Source organism: Panthera leo, chromosome B1 (assembly GCF_018350215.1).
Source record: "Panthera leo isolate Ple1 chromosome B1, P.leo_Ple1_pat1.1, whole genome shotgun sequence".
Classification (NCBI taxonomy): domain Eukaryota; kingdom Metazoa; phylum Chordata; class Mammalia; order Carnivora; family Felidae; genus Panthera; species Panthera leo.
This window is the reverse complement of record NC_056682.1, coordinates 26,306,652-26,331,712: the sequence shown is the minus strand read 5'-3', so window position 1 is coordinate 26,331,712 and position 25,061 is coordinate 26,306,652. Positions and strand designations below refer to the sequence as shown.

General features: G+C 42.5%; 1 protein-coding gene and 1 long non-coding RNA gene across 15 annotated transcripts in view; both read left to right on the top strand.

The window, feature by feature from the left end:
- Positions 1-25,061, top strand: part of MFHAS1 (multifunctional ROCO family signaling regulator 1) — a 114,073-nt gene that overhangs the window by 22,262 nt on the left and 66,750 nt on the right. The window lies entirely within an intron of this gene.
- LOC122217450 lies at positions 1,768-22,459 on the top strand. The gene is made up of 6 exons (XR_006201507.1): positions 1,768-1,961; positions 2,520-2,627; positions 14,042-14,198; positions 20,249-20,410; positions 21,831-21,904; positions 22,235-22,459. It is a non-coding gene; the product is annotated as an uncharacterized LOC122217450 (long non-coding RNA).

Below are 25,061 nucleotides of genomic sequence, written 5' to 3'. Positions count from 1 at the left end.
CTCTATTTGTCTACGTTGTTAACGAAAAGATACAACCCAGCGCTCGTGCAATATAGAGATGAGATGACACGTAGGGAGACGTTTGTCAGGATATTTGTTCGTTCGCTGAATCCTGTATTCACTCAGCAGAAATTCACGGTGTCCTTCCAGCAATGTAAGGGCACCCGGAAAATCCAGCAGGCTGTCCTAAGAGACGTCCTTTAGGACCGTGGTCTGGAAAGGGAGATGAGGCTTATGTCCAACGGCAATAGATCTAAAGCGAATCTAGACAAAGAGCCATGGGAGTTCCGAGGAGAAAGAGAGTCCAGCTGAGTGGGTCATGGAGAAATCCACTTAGTGGTGAGAGAGGCGTGTTGGGAATACAGGAAGTTGCAAACGGTCTTTTTTCTTCTAGAGAGATCATCAGAGCCCTGGCCTTTAAACCTATTAACTAAAAAAGTACAGTAACTCATAATTTTTGAATTACTATTAGCTCATTCTCATGTAATAATTGTTTGCATGGCTTTTAAAATCCTGGGGTTAGGGGTGCCTGGGTGGCTCAGTCGGTTAAGCATCTGATTTCACTTCAGGTCTTGATCCCATGGTTTGTGAGTTCAGGCCCCACATTGGGCTCTCTACTGACAGTGTGGAGCCTGCCTGGGGTTCTCTCTCTCTCCCTCTTTCTCCGCCCCTCCCGCACTTATACACGTGCTTGTATGCACTCTAAGTCAATAAACTTTTAAAAAAATTAAAAAAATAAAATCCTGGGGTTAAATTAGTAATACAAGAGGAGAGACATTAGTTATTTAAATTTTTTTTCTATGTGATATGTGTAAAGTACATATAGACCTCCTTTTATTTTTATGCCATTTTAGGAACCTCTGTGTTTTTTGTTGTTTTCGTTTTTTGCTTGTTTTTTTTTTTTTTTTTTTTTTTTTTTTTTGCTCTCTTAGGAACAGCTAAAGGCATACTTTCAGCAGCATGAGATTAATTTTTAATTTGTGCCATAAAAATGTGGGTTTTTTTCTGTTGGTTTTTTTTTAATGTTTATTTTTGAGAGAGAGAAAGAGCATGTGTGTATACAGGGGACAGTGGGCGGGGGGAGGGGTGAGGTGAGGGAGGGGCACAGAGGAAGGGAGACAGAGGATACTAAAAGGGCTCTGCGCTGAGATCGGAGAGCCCGCTTCAGGGCTCAAACTCAGGAACCATGAGCTTATGACCTGAGCCAAAGTTGGATGCCCAACCGATTGAGCCACGCAGGTGCCCCACCTGTGCCATAAAAATGTAACAGAAAGTTTATACGGTGAAGAATTTAGGTGTCTACCTGCACTATTAACCATTGTGATTTTAATAGAACCATAGTCTTTGTTTAATTGCATTCTCTGCTATCACAGACTTCAAGAGCTCAATTCATCTGCTTTATTACCTCGTTTCCTTCAATCTGAAGTCCTGTGTTGTTTCCCCTTCTCTGTTATATTAGCGCATGTTAGCAATATGGGAAATAGTGTGACTGTGTTATGTGTAGCTGAACCGGATGCTAAAAATAGATCATACCAAGTCACCTCTCTCTCTTTGGGCTTGGTGTCACCTTCTAAATTTTTAGTTGTTTGCAAATGATGGGATTATACTTTAAAAAGGGTCTTGTGTCGGGTCTCTACCTCCCCATTCACTTCAGAAGGCTAATGATGCAAGGAAACTCATATCCAATATCATATCATGATTTTATTTTAGGATTCCTCGAGGCAGTTGCCTAGTGGGATAGTTCACAAGGCCAGAGAGGTCCAAGTAGTAACATGAACACTTTCCATCAAATTTATGCAGTTCTGTCTTCTGCAGAAGATACAGGAAGCAGTCAGTGTGTGCGACGAGACCGTGTAGGAGATTGGAGAAAGAGGAGGATTAGTGGCCCCTTTGTATCACTGATCCGTCTTACCGGCTCTTGAGAGTCAATCTTACTCGGTAACTGTACATCGATTCCTCTCGTAAGTCCCCGTTTAAACGCCAGAGTTGTATCTTCTGAAAAAACAGTGGTCAGTTAGGGAGAACACTTGGGGCAGGTGAAGTGGCAAGGGAAGTGTAGGTATAGAGGTGGGGACTCAGTGGCTAAGCTTTCCTGAAATTGCCCGGCCGAGTCCGGAGAGCCCCAGCATTTGAACATCCTTGTCATCATCCCCTTTTGAGACTGGACGGTTTGGTGCTCCTGTGTGCCTGCGAGAGCGAGCAGTGGTGTGGAAGGAGGACCCCCGTTCTGTAGCAGGAATAATCCCTGTCCTGATTGTTCTGTCTTCCCCAGTGAAATCATAGGGCACTGTTTTATGTGGACCAGGCTTCTGAGTCCATTCTTCTGAGCTCCTGAATTAAATTCTTCTGAGATCCTGAATGTCAAATTTGGGAACACAAAGTAGTGGGGCCAAGGGGCTGAATGGCTTAATATCGGTAACTCAGTTTTTACAATACTAGCAACTTTGTAGAAGTTGTAGGCCACTCGCCTTGAGTAGCCTAAGAGTGGACAGTGAATGATATAAAACTGTACTCCTCAGCCACTTTCTGAAATGAAGAGAAGTCATCCAGAGAGGAGTGAATGTCATGTGTCATGTCCTGCTTTTCAGCGTGACTCCCCTCCTATAGGACTTTCTGGGCTGCGTCTGGTGAGTTAGGATAACTCCGAATCTCCCTCTCCACCTCCCTTCCCCTTTGTTAACCATTGTATCCAGGAGTTACCAGTTTTTGCCCTTTGAATTTGTTTCTTAAACTAAGTGGAGATAGGTTTTTATGAGGAAACAGTTTTCCTAATTTTCTCATTTGGAGGGTGAAACTTTTTTTATTTTAAACCTTGGTGGACCCGTAATTGATTAGTTTGGAGACTAGTAGCTAAACTGTGATTTTTTTTTTTTAGTAGCTAAACTGTGATTCATACATAAGCCAAAGGAAATCTCAAGTAATCTTTGGGATGAGAAAATGTCAGTGCTATGTATATAACTTTATTTATTTATTATTTTTTTAATTTATATATTTCTACTGTTTATTTTTGAGAGAGAGAGTGTGTGTGCACGCATGGGGAAGGGGCAGAGAGAGAGGGGGACAGAGTGGATCTGAAGCAGGTTCTGTGCTGACAGCAGAGAGCTCGATGAGGGGTCTCGAACTCCCAAACTGTGAGATCATGACCGGAGCGGAAGTTGGTTGCTTAACAGACTGAGCCACCCAGGTGCCCCTGTTACATAACTTTATATCTCACTTCCTACTTCTTTTCCTTTTTTCCTTCATTCTGTCTGTCTTTCTGACTGTCTTTCTTTTTTAAAAGCTAGAGCCCATGGGTGAATTTAAAGGGAAAATGACTGTCAAGTGACTCCAGGTCCTAAGGCTTTTATCCTGGGATGTAGCCAGGAAAATTCATTTTATGTCATAGACAAAATAAATTTCAAAACCATCTAGTAGAGAACTGGTGCAAATTACAGGAAGGGAATAGCTAATTTCATGCATATTGTGATTCTTATAAGATGATATAAATATGTTTGAGTATTTTAAGAAAAATAAATTTGAAAATGATTTACGAAACCAGTTATTTGAAATCTTCTGTACTTTGACCTGCCCGAAACACATCAAAGTTATCATGAGAGTATTTAGGGTATGCATTCGGCCTGAGGAACATTAAATATATTTTTACTTAGCAATTGTTAATATGAAGACATCGTATCTACCAACGTGTGAGTGGGGATGGGGAGCAGAGGTGGAGAAGTGGGGTCAGGGCCATTTTGTTACACAGTTCCATGGTGTCAGTGGAAAACGTGCTCCTGGAGTTGGGCAGTGGACAGCCCTCAGGGCCATTAGCAGCAGGCCTGTTGGGAATACAAGTGGAAGTACTTTGTTCATTGGTTTATTCTTCTGCGCTTCTGGCTGGGTAGGGGTAAAGTCCAAATTGAGAGTGAACCAGGTCACAGTCTAGATTTAGGACCAGCACTCAGGGAAATTAGTCTCTGAGACAAGCCAAAGGTATAGGAATCAGATGATCCAAAGAGAGGTTAGGTACTTTTTGGTAAGGTGGTCTGGAACAATCTAAGGAGTAGAGACCATTGTCCAGGAGGTGTTAGTGGTAACAGTATAGGTGAGAGCCCGATCTCGGTAAGGTCAACTGGGTAGGAATTCTTTATGCCCCATCTAAGCAGGGAGGAGATGAAAGGCTGTGACGCCTCACTGCTACAAATGGAAGGAGCCACTGTTAGTTCAAAACAAAACAAAACAAACCAAACACAGGGGTGGTGGTGATGCAGAAGGCAATAGCATCAGCTAGAGGTCTTACGATAGGTCCATTGGGAGTGAACTATCCCATGGGGAATCATTCACAAGTTTTTAAATTATTGACAAATAGGCATTCTAAATTGAAGGATTTTTACTACCTGTTATCAAGGTAATCAGGACAATATATAATCAAGACAGTATGGTATCAGTGTAGGGATGGACAAAGCACTGGAACACAGTAGACTGATATATATGGTTAATTGATGTTTGCTTGACAAAAGTACAAAAGTAATTCAGGAGGGAAAGATAATATATTCAACAGATGGTGCTGAGATAATTTTATATTCATAAAGATGAACCTCGACCCATACCTCACACCGTATACACAAATCAACTTGAAATAAATCATAAATCTAAATGTAAGGGCTAAAACTGTAAAATCTTCTGAGGAAAACATAGGAGAAACTCTTTGTAACCTTTGAATAGGCAAAGGTTTTCTTTGGTTTTGTTTGGTTTGATTTTTAGCACAAAAACTATATAAGAAAAAATTTGATGTATCGGACTTAAAATGAAAAACTTTAGGTCTTCAGAAGAACTAGTAAGAAAATGAACAGGCGATCCATAGTTCAGGAGAAAACATTTGCAAAACATATATCTGATACAAAAAGAAAAGCCTCTTACAACCCAATGCTAGTAATAAAATCCAATTAAAACTGGGTAAGGGCACCTAGGTGGCTTGGTCAGGTTGAGCATCCAATTCTTGATTTTGGCTTAGGTCACGATCCCAGAGTGTTGGGAACGAACCCGGTGTCAGGCTGCATGCTGGGCACAGAGTCTGCTTAAGATTCTCTCTCTCTCCCTCTGCCTCTCTCCCTTGCTCATGTTCTTTCGCTAAAATTAAAAAAAACAAACAAACTGGGCAATAGATTTGAATAGACACTCTCCAAAATAGGATGTATGAATGGCAAATATGCATATTAAGAGATAGCAATATCATTAATCATTAGGGAAAGGAAAATTAAAACCACTGGGAAATACTGCTACCTACCCCCTGGAATGGCTAATATTAAAAAGACTGACTATACCGAGTGTTGGTAAGGATGTGTAACAGCTCAGGCCCTCCCCTTTGACTGATGGGAAGGCAAAATGGCATAATCACTGTATGAAACTGTGGCTGTGTCTTAAAAAGCTAAACATCCATTTACCACATAACGCAGCAACTTCATAACTGAGTATTCACTCAAGGGAAATGAAAATCTTTATTTAAAGAAAGATTTACGTGCAAATGGTCATAACAGCTTTTTTTCATTATGGTCAGATACTGGAAACAGCTTGTTTGGTGAACGAGTAAACAAATTCTGGGGTATTACTTAGCAATAAAAAGAAATGAACTATTAGTAAAACAATCTAGGTGAATCTCAAAGCCATTGTGCTAAGTGAAGGGAGCCAAACACAAAAGAGTATATACTGTATGAGTCCATTTGTAGGAAACGGTAGAAAAGGCAGAAGGCTACAGTGACAGAGAGCTAGTGGTGGGGGAGGGGATGTGCTCCCAGGGACCTTTTTTGGGTGATAGAAATATTCCACACCATGATTGTGGTGGAGATAACAAAAATGGATACATTTGCCAAAAACCATCAAATTCTACACTTAAAATTAATGAGTTTTATTGTATGTAAATTATACATCATTAAAACTAATTAAAAAAATAAGTTCTGATTAAAATGATCTCCTTAGATACCCAGAAACACACCTTTTGTTTTTCACGTGAACATGGTATATGCCTCGTGATCACATCCTTTGTACGTGAATGTTTTGGTAAGTGAAATGTGTTACTGAAGATATATCCAGATTTTCCACCTTCGCTTGTGGGATTAATTATATTAAGTTGAACCACAGGAAATTGTTGATATCTAGTAATTTTTGACCTTCAAAAGCAGCAATTTCATATGGTTCAACTAAAGAAGACATTTTGTTTGCTTTCTGGTACACTGGAAAGACTTGTGACAATGGTTACAGTTCAAGGCTACGTGCAGTGGTTATATTCCAAGGGTTTTCTAAGACAAGGAGCTTCAATTTTTCGTTCTGAGTTATGCATTTTATTTTATCTCGTGCTTCAATTCAGTTCAGTAGATGCTTTATGTATCTCTACCGCTTTCAGGTCCTTTTGCTTGGAATTAGTAAGGGATGGCTATAAAGATGAATTTGTTGCTCCTGCCCAAAGGAATTTAGGTGATGAAATTAAAAGACAAGTGTAGACTTTGTCATAATCACAGATAAGAGACTGAAATACAGCTCTTGGTCGTCCATGTCTCCATTGTAGTAAGCAGAAGAAGGTATTTGGGTTTCCTTACTGAAGAAATAAGGGGTTGTAGATTTGTATATGTACACACACACACACACACACACACATATATATATATATATATATATATATATATATATATATATATATATATGAACCTGAAGAAAAAATGGAAACAAGGCCAACCATTCAGTCTGTGTGAAAATTAGAGAATTCTGCCAAGAGCAAGCCTCTCTTCACCTTTCTCAAGAGGAGTCGGTAAGGTTTGCCATTACTTAGTGGAATACCTCATGCTGACTCTTTAGTTCTTGGTTGAATGTATGGAGTCATCGTCTCACCTCAGATAATGAGTGCTTAAGGAGGCATGTTTCTGGGTGTCTTTGTGGTCTTTCGTTTGGAGTGCAGATGTTGGGCAAGTGGCTGTCACTTCATCCTAAGACTAAACTTCATTGTTGACTAAGGTGGAGACAGGGGCCACACTCAGCATCCAAGAACAACCCTGGGAAACGCCTAAAGACATATTCTAGAGAATTCAATATAGCAGTGTGTCCAGTCTGGTAAGCTTAATGCCCTGTTTTCTTAGGTTTCTAAGTGGAGACCCGTCCAAGCAAAATGGAAAAGAAGGAGCAGAACGTATGCTTTGTGTTCCCTAATTATGGTGTACTTTCTTCTCCTTCTAATAATCAAGTATTATTAGGGGGACTCAAGGGGGCTGAGAGGGCAGGTGGTTATTCTTTTCATGTGGAATGGAGTTGTCCTAAACAGAGATGAGGTTGTTGACACATAGCACATAGGCTGTTGTTTTTGGACATCTGCCCCAGAAGGGAGTGTACCCACCAAACGATGTTATGTAAGTGGGATGGGTTTCCATGCTTTGTTCTGCACTCTCTTTATGGAGTCTCAGGTCTCTGTGTGTGTGTTCCTCTGAAAATAGCCTTTGCTTTTGATCAAGGATTTGCAGCTTGGAGAAGGAGTAGGCAAACCCAAACGAAGTACTTCAGTGGGTTGTTGTTTTTTTTTTTTTTTTTTTTTTTTTTTTGGTGGTATTGGGGAACAGTAGAAGAGAGGACAGGCTTTGGAGTCAGCCAAATGTGGTTTCAAATCCTACAGCCTCCTTGTAAGGTGTTACAATCCTGGGCAAATTATTTAATTCCAAGCTGCCATTTTCCTTACCTGGAAAATGAGATTAATACCGGTGTCCCTTAAACATTGTTGAAAAATAGACACTAAGTTACTGCTAATATTCTTTTTTATTCTTTGTAAAATTATCATACAGTGAAATTGACCCTTCTAGGAATACAGTTCCATGAACTTTAACTTATAGATAGATTTGTATAATCACCACCACAATCAGAATACAGAAAAATTCTATTATGCTCTAGTAAACTTCCCCTGCTGCCCCTTTATAATCATGCCCTCCCTCTGTCACAAAAGCTTCTTTTTGGAAAGGGTCTTGGGGTACAAATTATGCTTAGTTTACATTTGAGATCACCCCAAATTTAGGAAAATCTTCAGTTTATGATAAGAAAAATACATATTATGTTAGGAATTACTTTTCTGGGTTGTGGCAGCAGTGTGTACGTGGGGCAATATGTCATTTTTTCCCTTTTTTTCTTCTCCCTTTCTTCCTTTCTCTGGAAATACTTATAATCCTGCACATTGGAAACGCTAAGCTGCAGAAAATCTAATTCCAAAACTACTGCATCTGCTTTGAGATTCTTTCCAATGCAGTCATACACTGACATGAAATTTAACAAAACTGTGTTTTGTACCACATTTAACATCAGTCCCCACCAAAGTTGTAAAATATGTACTTTGTCTGTCAAATCCCTCCATCTTTTGAGGCAGTCAGAGTTCTTTGAAAGCAGGTATCTGCCCTTAGGTTCCCTGCCTTCTAATTTAAGAGACTAAACTAAGACAAGCCTGGCTGTCTGTTATGGCTTAAGTTGTGCCCCTTCTCCCCAAGATATGTTGGCGTTAACCCCCAGTACCTCAGAATGGGACCTTATTTTGAGAGAGGGTTGTCGCAGAGGGAAACAAGTCAAAATGGGAACGTTATGGTGGGTCTTTGTCCAGTATGACTAGTGTCCTGATGAAAAGGGGGAATTTGGACAAGACAGTCATCACCCGGGGAGAACGCCACGTGGAGATGAAGGCAGAGATCGTGGAGTCGCAGGAGAAGCCAAGGCAGACCAAGGATTGCCAGCAACCACAGAAGCTCAGGGAGGCCTGCGTCAGATTCTCTGTCATGGCCCTCAGGGTTGTAACCACCCTACCTGCACCTAGATCTCGACTTCCAGTCCCCAGAACTCTGAGGCAATCCATTTGTGGTGTTTAAGCCACCCAGTTTGTGGTATTTTATATGGCAGCCTTAGGAAGCTAACGGGCTGTCTTTAATAAAAATTATTTTTTTTAATTTATTTATTTTGAGAGAGAGTGAGAGAATACAAGCGGGAGGAGGAACAGAGAGAAAGGGAGAGAGAGAATCCCAAGCAGGGTCTGCATCGTCAGCAGGGAGCCTGATGCGGGACTCGAACTCCTGAACCGTGAGGTCGTGGCCTGAGCCGACATTAGGAATAGGACGCTTAACCGACTGAGCCACCGAATCACCCCTAATAAAAATGACTTTTTTAAATGACAGTTTGTGTGTTGGAAGAAAGGGCAACTGGTGTTTGAGGAATTTGGAGCCCTGGTGTTGGTGATTGCTGGTCTATGGCTTGTGGACGTTGAGTTTCCTGCTGTTGCCACCACTGTGTGCAGAAGCCAGCACTTATTTCACTCTTTTTTTGTTTAGAGTGATTTGAACCATTACTGTCTCCTCCCCTCCTTCTTTCTCACCCCATCTTACTCTCTTCCTCCTCCAGATTCTTCTTTTTCTCCCATGCGTGCCTAATCTGCTTCCTCCCCAGAGCCTGCTTCCTTCCTCCCACTTGGCTTGGCTCACCTGTCTTATCACTCGTGGTTGCACAGAGAAGAAGTAAAGCGAGTGATATTGTACCTTCATGGAGTCCTGTCCCCGGACAGGAGGAAATTATTGATTGGTAGGTGCTTTGGGGTGACTGCTTCCTAAGTTTTTATTTTTATTTTCCTAGAAAATCCCCTTGATTTTCTTGAATTCTAGACAAGTCTCTACTTTGGGTTTAAAAAAAATTTTTTTAATGTTGTATTTATTTTTGAGGCAGAGAGAGAGCATAAGCAAGGGAGGGGCAGAGAGAGAGGGAGACACAGAATCTGAAGCAGGCTCCAGGCTCCGAGCTGTCAGCACAGAGCCCGATGTGGGGCTCGAACTTACAAACCGCGAGATCATGACCTGAGCCGAAGTCAGAGGCTCAACCGACTGAGCCACCCAGGCGCCCCACTACTTTGGGTTTTTTAAATCGCACTATTTGAAGACCTAAATTGATGGGGTACATTTGGTTAAATATTTACAGAATCCACTAAAAATTCTTTGATCCCCCTGGGACTTCCAGAGGGTGTGGACCTTACCACCTGTACCCTGTCTTTCTCTTCCTCACCCCACTTAGACTGCGTGGACCATCACCACACGTTCACCTCCGTTGGCTCAGCCCCGCTTCCCTGCCACATGATCCTTCTAGTGTGAAGTGTTTGAACGTAGCTGAAGACGGACAACCACGCTGCATGGTTTCCCCTTAGATGTACGACATCACGTCGCTCAAGTGTCCCCCGAGAATGTCCTGCTACACTGCCCTCGTTTACCTTCTTACACTCCGGCGGCCTGACATTTCTTACTTTCTCCTCTCTGTTAGTGTTCAGCGACCTTTGTCGCCCTGTCAGCTAACGTCTTCGTTTCTGATTTTACTGAGAAACAAGGAGTAGGACGAGAACGTCCCCATTGTCCTGACACCACATTTGCCAGCATACTTGTATCCGTGCCCATATGGTGTCTTCGCCTTGCTTGTCCCGTGGACGAGCCACCCCCGTCCTAGCCACTTGTACTCCTGTCTCTTCTGAAGCGCTGCGTTCTTACGGTGAGTGCTCCCTGCGCTCTCGTGGTTCACTCCCCCCCCCCCCCAACCTGTGTGTTCCTGGCAGCGTGTCATTAGCCCGTAACATCTCCTTCCTTAAAACAAACAACCGAAGCCTGGTTTTTCCCTGATGGTCTTCTCTTGCTGCCGTCTCCCCCCCTGTTTAGAGTGAAGTTCCTCAGAAACGTTGTTCATCCTCTGTATTGACTTCTTTGCTTCTCGTTCTTTCTCGAAGCTCTTTCAGTCAGACTTCGTCCAGAGTTGCTCTTGTCTTGGTCTTCAGTGGTGACTGTGTGGTCAGTGGCCCGGTCCTCCTCCCACCGGACCCCACTGTTGTCCCCGCCATCTTTCTGGGGCCACTGCCTTCCCCTGGCCTCCTGTTTCTTTGCTACTTTGAGGAACATCATGCACCCAGCTGTCTTGCCTCACCGGATGCTCTGCTCAGTCCCCTTTGCCGGACGGGCTTTCTCATCCCAGTGTCCCAGGCCGCTAGGGACATGCCTCTCCTTACACGTCTCTTCTCTCTCTGGGAAATCTGGGCCTTGTGGGCCGTACAGTCTGGCACAGCTACCCAAACCCAGATGCTGTAGCACAAAAGTAGCCATTGGAGGGGCGCCCACGTGGCTCAGTCTGTTGAGCGTCCAACTTTGGCTCTGGTCATGATCTCGCGATTCGTGAGTTCGAGCCCGTGTCTGGCTCTGAGCTGTCAGCACAGCTTCAGATTCCATGTCTCCCTCTCTCTCTGCCCCTCCCCTGCTTGTGCACTCTTCCTCCCACCCTCCCTCCCTCCCTCTCTCAAAAATAATAAACATTAAAAAAAAAAAGCAGCCATTATGATCGCCTACATTTGAGCCAGTGTAGCTGTGTTCCAAGAAAACTATTTTGGACTCTACTGTTTTAATTTCATGCGGTTTTTACGTGTTGAAATAGTTTTAATTTTCCTAACCATTTCAAAAACGTAAAAACCATTCTTAACTCACATATCATACAAGAGAGGCTGTGTCCTGTTTGGCCACATTGCTGACAAGCACCCTGTATCAGGAAGCAATGTCATCTGTTCCTTGGTGTTAGTATACCACACATATGCAGGTGAATGAAAAACTTGTATTTCCAGCACCAACTACCCACCTTGAGTTTCAGGCTCACATATTTAGCGAGCCTGTACCTCCACTTGGATATCTAATAGGCATCTCGTGTCTAAAATAGAGCTCTTGATTTTTTTCCCTCTCAAGACTACTTCTTTGGCTGCTGAGTGGACTAAACCTCAGTAAAAGTAGAAGGATAATGCAGCCATTCCAGATTTAGAACCACCGTGTGATGGAGAGGACGGATGAGGACTCGGGGGCCAGACTTGGATTCAGATCCCAACTTTCGGCTCCTTGCTGCCTGTGTGACCTTGGGAAAGTTGCCTGACCCACCCACCCCCTCTCTTTAAATATGAAAAACACTAACTTTAAAGGGATGTGAGGATGATGAATAAATGTGCCTGACACAGGGTGGGCTCAGCAGGTCATTAACAGAAACCATAGTAAAAAGCTACCTATGCGTAGGTTGTCAGATGAAGGAAACATTTTTTATACTCAATCTATTTGTATAACAGAATAAAGATAGCTTACCAAACTGGAGTATAAATTAGAGCAGCAGAGAATTCAGAAGGATATTCAGATAGGTAGCAAAATCTGTCAGGTTACAACTTCCATAGGTAGGGTAAGTCTGTCAACTGGACGTCTTACAAATCTCTTGGCAGTTTAGCACTATGTTGAAAAGTGTTACGGATTGAATTTTGTCCCCCTCAGAGTCCTATGTTGAAGTCCTAAGTTCTGGTACCTCAGAATGTGACCTTATTTGGAGACAGCCTTTAAAGAGGTGCGCAAGTTGAAATGAATTCATTAGATAGACTCTAATCCAACATGGCTGCTGTCCTCTTACAAAGTGGGAACTTGGAGACAGACAAGCACACGTGGAGAACACAGCCACCTATAAGCCAAGGGGAGAGGCTTGAGACAGGTTTGCCCTGACAGCCCTCAGGGGGAACCAACCTTGCAGACGCCTTGATTTTGGACTTCTGGCTTTCAGAACTGGGGGATGGTACATTCCTCTTTAAATTTATGGTCCTTTGGTAGAGCAGCCCTGGTATAAGGCTCATATAGAAGGGATCAGGAGGATTTCTGCAGCAGGACGTGACTCAGGGATCTCTGCTCACACCCCGCCGTGTTCTCTAATGCCTCTGAGTCGTGCCCACTTCCCCCTGTCACTGGGAAGGAAGAGGGGGTTCACGAGTGAGAGCCACAGTTACACCTGGGGCCGCGTTCTGAGAACCCTGGCCTCCCTGGTCTCTAAGCGATCAGCTGATCCAGAGCCCGTGAGCCTGTGAATTAGAGCAGCGTTACCCACAGTGTGTTGTGCGGATTAGCGATCCCAGGAGACCCTCTGGGAAAGGGTTTCTGGTCAAATTCGTTTCAGAAAATTGTGTTTTTATAGAGCTGTTTTTGAAAAGCACCAAGTATCAGAGAAAGCCTCTGAGAAGTTCTCAGAGCCTTGTTTAATGAAGCAGTTCTCAAACTTAGGTGACCGCAGAACCTGTATGCGCATGTAGTGTGTGTGAAACATTTGTTAACATCCCTGAGAGCTGGTGTTATGTGGGGTATACTCTGAGAAATGCTGATAGATAAATCTTGGTTATATTCGTCATATAGCTTTTTTGACTCAGAATACTTTATCAGTTATGGATATTTTCACTTTTCTTATACCTATTTGGGTCTCATCCATGGCATAAACTTTTTCTCAGTTTTATTGAAGTGCAATTGGCATACAATAAACTGCATATATTTCAAGTGTACAATTTGGTAAGTTTTGATGTACGTGTATACCTATGAGGTCATCACCACAATCAAGGTAATGTATGTATCACCCCAAAAGGCATAATCATTTTTAATATAGTGATCATGGTATCACATAATCTTTAAAAAAATTTTTTTTAACATTTACTCATTTTTGAGAGATGGAGAGAGAGAGAGCACAAGCAGGGGAGGGGCGGAGAGAGGGGGAGACACAGAATCCGAAGCAGGCTCCAGGCTCTGAGCTGTCAGCAGAGAGCCCAATGCGGGGCTCGAACCTACGAACCACGAGATCATGACCTGGGCCAAAGTTGGACGCTTAACCGACCGAGCCACCCAGGTGCCCCTCACATGATCATTTTAAGTAGCATAGACGTAGTCTGTAGCTCTAGGTCCCAATAAAATAAACAGTTTAATATTGAACCCTTTTAGCCTCCAAAACTGGTTGGCCATTTGGAATTGTCCTATATAGCAAAGGGTAATAAAAAGAGATATGAAGAAGAATACTTTGATTTATTTATATTTAAATGACTTGGGACCATCTGTGTCTGTTTCCTTCACTATAAAAAAGCCGTATCTCTTTCATAGAGCTATTGCAAAGAGTAAATAAGATAACATGCATGAAAATGCACAACAATGCCTAGCACATTGTAGGCACTAACTAAACAATTTTCTTCCTTCCCTTCCTGGTTTCTTAGCCACCACCTTACCCCCTTCCAGTTTGCATCCAGGTGTCAGACAGATGGCTGTTGCTCTGGTTTGGATCCAAGGTTATTGGGCGTGGAGACAGAGAAATGAGCCAGAGTAGTGTACATTGGTCGTTGTGTTAGAGCATTTTTGCTTGGTGAAGCTCAGGTATTTGAATCATCTTTTTCTAGGTCTGTTTAAAAAATGTTTTACCAAGGGGCGCCTGGGTGTCTCAGTCGGTTGGGCATCCGACTCTTGATTTTGGCTCAGGTCATGATCTCATGGTTTGTGAGTTTGAGCTCAGCTAAGGGCTCCGTGCTGACAATGCAGAGCCTGCTTGGGATTCTCCCTCTCCCTCTCTGCCCCTCCCCTGCAAGCGTGCACATGCCCCCCCTCTCTCAAATAAATGAATTAAAAAAAAGGTTTTACTAAAAGTTGGTGTTGGTAGATTGTTGGGTAGCAACGTGTACATATCAGTAAGTGGGGCAGGTGAGCAGAGGGAACTGGCAAGCTGTAGAGGAAAACTTGCTTTACGTTTTAGGCAGTTTTTAAAATTCATTTGTAAATGTCACCTTTTGTTATGTTAACAGAGAGTTAAAAGTCATATATGTTTATTGAATTCACAAAACAGAAGACTGATTAAATTCGAACTCATTTTTGTGAAGATTTTATTTTTGAGTAATCTCTACACCTAGTGTGGGACTTGAATCCACGACCCTGACATCGAGAATCCCATGCTCTACTGACTGAGCCAGCCAGGTGTCCCTGAACTGATTTTTAATTAAAATTATTCTTAGAGTTAATTTCATTAATTTATTTAACTTGGCAGTTATTTTTACTCACTTTTGTTTGTAATTTTGTATGCATGTTACTTATATGTCTATATATGCTACTTATGTATATGTATTATATATAAACGTATATGTTTATATTTATACATTACTTATTAAATGTGGTTGGGATGACTAGATTATTTGTGTCTGAATAAGAGGAAGAAGAAAGCACCTAAGCCTGGAAAGTTCATGTGTTTACTTCAAGGCAGAAAAAGTTGGCATATTTTGGCTTGCCATGTATCTCATTATGGAGGCAGCAATCTGAAAGGGATATTAAATTAGAAGCAAACCTGTTCTGTACTGGTTAACCAATGAAAGTTAGATTGACTGTTTAATAGTTAAGTACTGGGGCCACATCTGGAATTAAATCTTTCACAAACTTTGTTTAAACCTTTGCTGCCTTGAATTGGTACAGTTTTCCCCCCATTTGTTCAATGGCCTAAATTTGTTTTTGGCTTTTTACAATTCTTTCTTCTTTCTTTTTTTTTTTTTTTTTTAGAATTTGGCAGTGCTTTCCAAAATGTTTCCTTCTGCACTGCCTCCAAAACAAAATTATAAACAGGTTGACTTTTTTTTTTTTTTTGATGCATTATGAAATAGTGTTTTTACTTTTCTGACTTGGGAAAGTGTCTGGGTTTGAGTAAGTTCTAATGCTGGGCCTTGAAAGATGAGAACATGAATATACTTTTATCGCTTCATCAGCTAGAGAATGATGTTGGCAGTTGGGAAAATGTATAAATAGAACTATGTAGCTGCGGAGTGTCCTGTGTGCACTCATAGACCCAGGAGCGCCCATGGTAGGGAACCTGGCTCATAGGGTTGAAACTCATGGGCCCCATCCATTAACTCAGCAGTTTATCAAACATCATGGCGTATGTGCTGTGTGTCGTGACAGTTTGTAAGTGCTGGGGACGCACAGATGAGTGGGGTGGGAATAAAAGGCCAATTTTATTTTTTGAAGTGTTGGTATTTTTAACGCTGAGACATGAGACCTTGTAAGGAAAATAATATGAAGCTAATTACCCAGTTTTAAGGTTTTGAACTATGGTCTTTGATGTGAGATATGATCTGGGTTTTCCACCAACGGACCCCAAACCTTACCTAATGCATTCAGCAGTCGTCATGGCCTCTTTTCCAAGGTCTAAGGCAATTCCAGCAGGAAATAAGTACATGCCACCTATTTCTTAGCATTTTCCCCTTCTTTTTCTTTCTACCTTTCTTTTGCTTTTTCTCCTTTGATCTGGAAATTGAGGGGAAGTGAAGTAGCCCTTCATAAGAAGGTTCAGATAACTTTTAGGCTTGAGGCATTTCTGTGCCAGGCTGGCAGATGACGCCTGCCAGATCACCATAAAGGGAGAATCATGTGGCACTAAGGGAGGTCACTCCGGTACTGTCCTTGCTGGACCCGACCTGACCCGTCCACTCTGTGCCTTGCCCAACTCCCTTAGTTGCTGGGAGCCAAAAAAAAAAAAAAAAAAAAGAGCTCAAGATATGAAAGGAGAGTTAGTTTTCCAAATATGGGCCCCAAATCTTACTTTCAGAGCTGTGTACATGAGTAGCATGTGGGGAATCCCTCGTTTCAACAGAGATGGTGAAGACCGTCCTCTAAATTGTATCTGAAACAGGCAAACTCTCAAACCATGCTAGCTCTCAAAGCACACAAAGTCATGAAGATTATTTGACGTTGTAAACAGCTCAGTTTGTTTTCTCATCTGTCTTTTCAAATCTGTTTTATGGACAGTATTCTTGAACTCCTATTAGATTACCTCGACATTGGCTTGCTTCAGATGCAAGTAACAGCAGTAAGCATACTGAATGTTCTTCACAGTTGTTGAGGTTGGGGTTTACACAAGAACATGGCGTGGCATTGGTCAAGTTCAGTTTCCTTATCCAGATGACTCTTATTGAGCACCTCCTGCATGCAAGCCGCATCACTCTGTGATTTTATGTGGGTTCCTTAGATGTTATCAACAGAGCCCTCTGGGTTGAGCAATTCCTGGAAGTTTCAAAAACTTCAGCCAGCTTGGGGATTGCGTCTTACGCTGTCGATAATACTCCTAAGGGGGGAATGGTGGGTGATGTCCAGGTAGGGAAGAACACTTGGAACACTTAGCAAGTTCATGAATCAGTAGTATATAATCTGTAGAATGTGGAACATTCTAGAATAAAAAAGTCCATAATACTTCTTTTTATTATGAAGGGTAGAGAATTTATGGGTGTGCTAAATTAGGATTGAATGGCTCCTTTGCCTGTGTTTCTCAAATAACCTGGTAAGCCCCTCTCATCCTCCATTGTAGCCCGTGTGGTTCTTGTTCAGATCTGGTTCTCACCAGACAGTGCATTCCTGGGGGTCAGATGCCATGTCTCACCCATCTTTGTTCTCCCAGGATCTAGTGCAATGTTAGGGTTGCCAGATAGAGTACAGAGTGCTCAGATTTGAATTTCAGGTAAATAACAACTAATTTTTATTTTAAGTATGTCCCATGTATGCATGTATTAGTAAATTTGAATTTTATGTAAACAACAAATAATTTTATAGTATAAATATGTCCCATGCCATATCAGATTTAATTGGTAATCCTATATTTTTATTTGCTCAATCTGGCAACCCTATAATGTCCATTACTCAGAAACTATTTTTTTGTGGGGGCGCCTGGGTGGGTCAGTCGGTTAAGCGTCCAGCTTCGGCTCAGGTCATGATCTCACGGTCCGTGAGTTCGAGCCCCGCATCGGGCTCTGTGCTGACAGCTCAGAGCCTGGAGCCTGCTTCGGATCCTGTGTCTCTGCCCCTCCCCCACTCACACTCTGTCTCTCTGTCTCAAAAATAAACATTAAAAAAAAAGAAACTATTTTTTTGAACCAGAACAGGTATAATTCTACCGTGTGACCACAACGTAGTATTCCTTCACAAGTAGTATTAGTGAGGATAGACCATTTCACCACCAACAACTAGGTAGCATTGATTATAGAAATATGTAGCGAGGACTCGAATTAATGGGTTTGCCAGTGCCTCTTGCCTTCTGTGAGCCAGGCACTCCTAATCCCAAGTTTTTTATGTCCATAAGCAGCCATTCGGGGAGGTCATGCCTGTTGCCAAATGAAAGAGTTGTCTGGGATTATGGAACCCCTTCTCCCTCTCTGCTTTTGTGTTCCTCTCGTTGCAGCTCGCCAGTGCCCTGCTTCCTTCCTAAGAGGTGAGCAGGGACAGGCAGGACCAGAGATTGTCATCTGTTCAGCTAGAGAGGATCAGAGCAGGTTATGACAACCTTGGGTATTTTAAGCCTCCAGATTTTTGCAGGGTGTGTGAGTATGTATGTGTGGATCGGTGTATATACACAGTGTAACTAAGCATGAGCGAATGGTGATCTCTCCGTTTTTATGGTAGGAAGTGGAGCATGTAGGGATGAAGTCAGGGGCTGCAGAGCAGAGACACAGGCTGATTTAGGTAGTGATTGCTACTGGGAATAGAATGAGGGGCTCCTGCCTCCTTTGGGTAATATTGTTTTCTTAGGCCGTCCTCCCATCCACAAAGTACGACTCTGAAGTAGGTCTGCGTATAACTGTTTTTTGTGGAAATGTAAATAGTTCTGACCTTAAGTATTTGGAAGTGAGGACTCATGCCCTTCTCCCAGAATATAAATTTGACTCGGTAGGGCTAAAAACAATTACAGCCTAATGTAAGAAACTGTTCAGCCGACTTTGTTCAGATGTCAGCCAAATTAGAGCTTTGCGTGGCGGGGCACGCTCTGTTGGCTGTGCTCTATTAGGGAAAGCAAAAATAGAAAGCTTTTTCTCTAGACTTGAGAACGCAATCAATGTATGCTCATTAAGAGCATCGGTGGCACATGGCCACGGAAGTTGGAATCGCAGCTTTACCGAGGGGTGCTGGTGTCCCGAGAACACAGAATTTGCAAGGAAACGGAGTGCTCCCGTTGGTCCCGAAGCCATCGAAACAGCAGACGCTAGACCTAAAGCCTCGTGTGGTGATTTGTAAGTGGCCACGCTAACAACATGTGCAATGTGCCGGGCACTCTTGCAACCCTGACTCTGGAGAAAAGGGTGTCTGGTGGGGTGGCTCGCCTGGTGCTTCCCTTGAGAGGACGCTGGCGTCCCACCCCCACTTTCTGCGCCCCTGAAACTGGGCTCTGTGGAAGTGTTTTTGAGGGGTGTTCAGTCCTTCCCGGGGATGTACTTGGTGACTGGGAGTTTACACTTCAGCTTCAACTGTGCCCGGAGAAGAATAGTTTTTCTCTGTCACTGAGGCCTTACCGAGAACAGAGGACTAGGTGATTGTTCTTGAAGGCTCAAATGCCAGAAAACCTTGTGTTATGGGAGGCATCGAAGCTTCCTATTTTCCATTCACCTTAGTTTAATATTACTGCTGGTGTTATGCTCAGGTTAACTTCCTGTATTTGTTTTTATTAGCAGTGCATTCTTTAGTTAAAGTGTTACTTTGCGAATGGAAAGAGAAAAAATAAAAGCCAGGGGCAGGGGTATAACGTGGAAGAATAGGGTTTTGTTTCCAGTCCTGTTTTGCAACAGTAGGTTAAGCACTTTAAACTTGCTCTTCCCTGGTTGGTGAACAAGACGCTGAAACTCCATTTCATGCCACTACATGGTGTAATGCATTTGGTTAAACTGCCAGGCACATCCGTCGTCTTGTCTACACCGCAGTTCCACTCGCAGAGTTGGAGAGGCTGTTTGGGGGCATCCAGACCTCACTTTTCAGAGCGGTCTGCACTGATCCGTGTATTCTTAAAGCAGTTGTGTTCATATATGTCCCAGGCCCGGTGTCCTTCCCACTTGCCAGTGTACTTCTCATTTAAATGGCAGAAACGTTGCAAATATTAAGGACCGGAAGGATACTAACCCTCAGTGTTTGGGATCAGACAACAAAATCTAATTCCTATTCATCAGACACCCAAGTCTAAGTCATAGCACAAATGAAAAGGGCAGCTTCTTTTTGAGAGAGTTGGGAATCCTAAAAATAAGCAAAGCTTAATAAAAAGGGAAAGAAAAACGTTCTTGTCATTTTTGTAATTCATCTGGCTCTGGAATTTTCTCCCAAGCCCTCGAGGCAAATTTCCATTCATGGCCCTAGGTAAGATTCTGGATCATGAAGCCAAGAAGGTTATTCTAAAGAAAAGCTGATGGGCTGTAGGCGATTCATTGCCAGAGCGGTAAAACCATCCATGGACTTGTTGGAGTATATCTGGGACTTGCTAGAAGGGGTGGCTGGTTTGGAGAAGGAGCAAAGGCAAGTTCTGTTGACCTTACACCGGTGCTGAAGGGTTAGGTGGGTGGTTGTACGGTGTGGTGGCCTGGGAATTCAGAGTCCTCGGATATCATTTCTGTGTGTAAACTCTGTGTCTTTGGACATTTCAGCTCTCTGGTCCTGCCGTCTCGTCTTTAAAATGAGGTGCTGGATTAAGTGACCTTTAAAGTCTCTTCCAGTTTAAAAATTGTGTTATCATTTGGAAATACACTGTCAGGAAAACATCAGTGCCAAAGCCTGCCTCTCTAATAAGGGAAGTATTTTCAGGTTCTGTATCCTTGACTGTTACTTTTGCATTTAACGTTTTATAAAAAGTGGGAAATTATTAACGTGTGTTATCACACCCATGTTAAGTTGTGTGTGTCTCAGTTAATGAAAGAGAACTTTAAGTGACATTTACCAAGGGGCGTAGTTGAGAGTTCATAAGGGCACACTAGTGTAATAGTCAGTAATTGCCACTGGGTTGAAAAGTTTACAATTTGGTTTTTCATTTTTGTAGCCTCAAACCTAGTCAAAAGTGGATGGTTCATATAAAATTATTTTCCTTAGAACAGGCACAGTATTAGCCATCAGTGTTGGTCAGGGTAAAGATTTCAAGGTGTTAGGTTCAAGTATTTGACTTTCCTTTGATTTTCTAAAAGTTTCTACCTAATCCTGAGAAAGTCTACTGGCTTCATCCAAGACCTGACTGCTTTCTGTCTCAGAGTATTTAAGGAAAGTACATTTTCTCAAAATGGAATTTTCCCTGGGTCATACCAGGCAACTAGGCTTTGAGCCATAAATTATCTCCCAGGGTTTGGTTCCCTTTGAGAGAAAGGAAAAGGAGATAACTTTTGCTCTTGCTAGAAAGTAAAGCTTATCTACTCCTACCTGTTTGCAGTTTAAAGAAAGGAGTAATTCATTTATGCAAAAGCATAGGTCCCTTGACCACAATAAAGCAGCCACTTAGGCTGCACGTTTTGTGTCCGGGAGACACAGAATGTATTTTCAGGCTATAGGAGGCTCTTTTGGTGCCAGATTCAGACTGAGTTCTAAGGGAAGGTAGAAATGTGTGACTGAGTAAATACCTTTATAATAATGGTACATTCTTCTCACTAACATGAGTATGTATCTGTATATGTATACACACACATATGTATATATATATATATTGCTGATATATAACAATATATAGTGTAACCGTTATATATATGTTATATATATATGTTACTATATATTATATTGGTATATAGTAATATATCTTACTATTTTTATATTGGTCATTATAGTTATATATGTATAGTATATATATATATGTATATATACTTTGTCATGTATAGTTAATATATGTTATTATATGTTATATTGCTATATATCTTACGATTTTTATTTCACTTGGTCCTTATAGTTCTATATATTACGGATATAGAAGATATACACACAGATGTGTGTATATACACACCTACACACGTACATACATGGCTGCATGAGTGAAGGATTGAAAGTCAGTGACCTCTTAACTCTGTCGCCACAGCACTACTATCCTTTACTGTGTACCTTTACCCTTGATATGTGGGGGGAAATGGTGAGTGTACTCAGTCAGCAACTTAGAGGGAAGTAAGTTTAATGGATGTTTGGAATCGTGGGTAAATCGCCTTCCCACTTGCAGGAGAAAAAAAAAAAAGTTGTTGTATTTAACCACTCTTTTCCAAGCCACTTTTGTGTGTGGAAGCCGACATCACCCTGTGTTGGACAAAAGTAGTTCTGTGGACATTTAATTCTTTGTGGTAAGTGGCCTGTGGGCTGGTGGCTTGCTATAGTGCTCTCTGTTTTTCTATTGTTTAGTGTTTTTCTTTTTTTTTTTATTGAAAGTACTCCTAACGTAAGGACAAAAGGCTTTTTCAGTTTTGTCTGGGATGTTTTACTTACTGTTTTAAAAATGACTATCCAGCTCTGTTACTGGTCAGAGGGCTCGCCTTGATCTCCTCCAGTATTTTAATATTTCAGTTCCGAGTTTAATGATGAGGGGGTTTCGAGTTCCCCGTGGGTTCTGTTTGCCGATATACTCGTGTCTCTTTGTGTTAACAGCTTTCCCTTTTATCCTTTGCTTGAGCTAGAGAAGGAAATGAAACTGGATGACTTACTTTTAAGCCTGACTGGCTCTTGAGAAAATGGAGAGGAGAGTCACTCCCTCAAAACGGCTAACAGGTTGAGCTGCGTGTAAATTGGCGTCATCATCCTCTCTTTGAAGAACAGGAAGGATGCTGTTACGATAAATGTGCTGGAAATCATTAAGGATGAGAGGACGGTGGGACACAAGTGGCCACTCCAAGCCGTTTGCTGTCAGGTGGGACACCGGGTGGGCCCAGGTGAAAGACAGACAAGTGAAGGGATTAGCCATGGCCACCTGGGCCTCCCTTCTGCGAAACAGCAGACCCAGGGGGTGTTTCCGAGCGGTCCAGGTATACAGGCGTCTTCTCTCCCCTTTTATAAGCGGGACGGAGGAAAACACGCCAACATAGGGGTGGGTATTTGTGTATCTGTTTGTGCCTGCTTACGTCATACTAAACATGCTCCCCTCTCGGTGTCTTGGAGATTCTTTTCTTAAGCATGAATGTGGCAGGAAATCGAGGCCATTCAGCTCTATGGGTGACACCACGTATTGACTAGTATAGTCATAATTTGACTTTAGATGACTGCTATTTGAAGTGGTTGAGAATGAAAATATCCCATTCGCCATTTACGATAAGGCAGAATTTTAGTCGATCCATGTACTCTGAAGGTCTAGAATGTGCAGGGAATTTGCCGTAAAATTGTTTCATACGCATGCAGTGGGGCGTCTTCATTCAGGGAGTTAGTACACGACAATTGCAAATATGGATTGTTTTCATTTCTTAGTATATAACCATTAGCTTTCTTACCAACAATGAATTTATATTCTATTTCCTATTTCTACCTTTTAAGAAAATCCTTTCTACTTCTGAGAATCTTTATCTCTCAACACATTGCTAACCAGTTTATTGGAAACAGAAACCCCCAACCCTGTGTCTGTCCCTTCCAGGGACAATAAAATACGTTTATTGTCAATGCATGAAAGTAAAACAAGATAACAATCGCTTGTAATCTCACCAACTCCGTGAGAGTTGAAAGGCCAGTGGTAGGTTTTGAGCCAAGGAAATTTTAAATGAAATATTTTTAAAAGACCCCGGACGGTGTATGGGGATAGGTTAGGGTGGATGCAGGGAGATGACTTAGGACCCTTGCAGGAGTCCAGGCAAGAAACGATGGTACCTTAGACTGTGTACTGGCAGAGGCACTGGAGAGATACGGTCACATTCTGGCTCTGTTTGGAACACAGAGCAAAAGGGTTTGCTGATGGGTTAGCTTTGGGTTATGAGAGAAAGAAGTGTAGAGAGACCCAGGTTTCGGGCCTGAACAACCAGGATGATGGAGTTGCCATTCATCAAGGTGGGAAAGACGGGGAGAAGGGGAAATCCTGAGGGGAAAAAATAGAAAGTTAAGTATTGAACCTATTTTTTACTATGATCGTTATGAAAAGCTGTTATTGTCTCATTGAATCTTCCCAAAGCCTTTCCATAGCCATAACTGTGCTTTTATTAATAAGTCTTGGGGCAACACTAAGCTTAAGCTATGGAAACATTAAATCAAGGAATATGGCACCTGGGTGGCTCAGTTGTTAAGTGTCTGACTTTGGCTCAGGTCATGGTCTCACGGTTTATGGGTTCGGGCCCCGCATCAGGCTCTGTGCTGATGGTTCAGCGCCTGGAGCCTGCTTTTCAGATTCTGTATCTCCCTCTCTCTCCGCCCCTCCCCTGCTTGTGCGCGCTCTCTCTCTCTCTCTCTCAAAAATAAATAAACCCTAAAAAAAAATTTTTAATGAAAAAAAAAAGGGAAGAAAAATTGGGGGTAAAGATCAGAAAAGGCCAGTTAGGAGAAAGCATCCCCAGGAGCATGACATGAACCCCAGCAAGAGGGTCTTATAAAAGGCAATTTAATGAAACTATAGGCTTCTAATTGAGAACCTTTTCCCAGACAGCCTCACAGATGATATTTATGATCTTTGGTTCCTGCATCTGGCTCTAACTGCATGTGCACCAGGTTTAGACTTTGCCACCTGATGTGCTGTGTGATGGAGCTGATATTCCTAAGAGGAATATGGATTTTCTGATACGTCATAGATAGGTCAATTGCAGTCTTGTCAGTGTTGATTGATATTGATTTTCACTGTGAAAGTGGCTCTGCTCTTTCCTTCCATCCCTCTGTCCTTCTCCTTCCTTCCTTCTCATTCCTTCCTTCCTTCTCATTCCTTCCTTCCTTCTCATTCCTTCCTTCCTTCCTTCCCTCCTTCCTTCCTTCCCCCTTCCTTCCTTCCTTCCTTCCTTCCTTCCTTCCTCCTTCCTTCCTTCCTTCCTTCCTTCCTTCCTTCCTTCCTCCTTCCTTCCTTCCTCCTTCCTTCCTTCCTTCCTCCTTCCTTCCTTCCTCCTTCCTTCCTTCCTCCTTCCTTCCTTCCTCCTTCCTTCCTTCCTCCTTCCTTCCTTCCTCCTTCCTTCCTTCCTCCTTCCTTCCTTCCCCTTCCTTCCTTCCCCTTCCTTCCTTCCCCTTCCTTCCTTCCTCTTCCTTTCTTTCCCTCCCTTCCTTCCTCCTTTCCTTCCTTCCTTCCGGAACTGTTTCCAACTTTTATGCAGACTAGTGTAGAAACTTCCATTATTTGTTCAGCTGATTGCATCTGCACAGTTTTGAAGCAGAGTGTAAAAAAAAAATCCAGGAACACCAGGGAGGCTCAGTCGGTTAAGCGTCCAACTCTTGATTTCAGCATAGGTCATGATCTCCCAGGCCTGGGAATCTAGTCTTGTGTGGGGCTTTGTGCTGGGAATGGAACCTGCTTGGGACTCTCTCTCCTTCTCCCCCTTTCCTTCCCCTGTG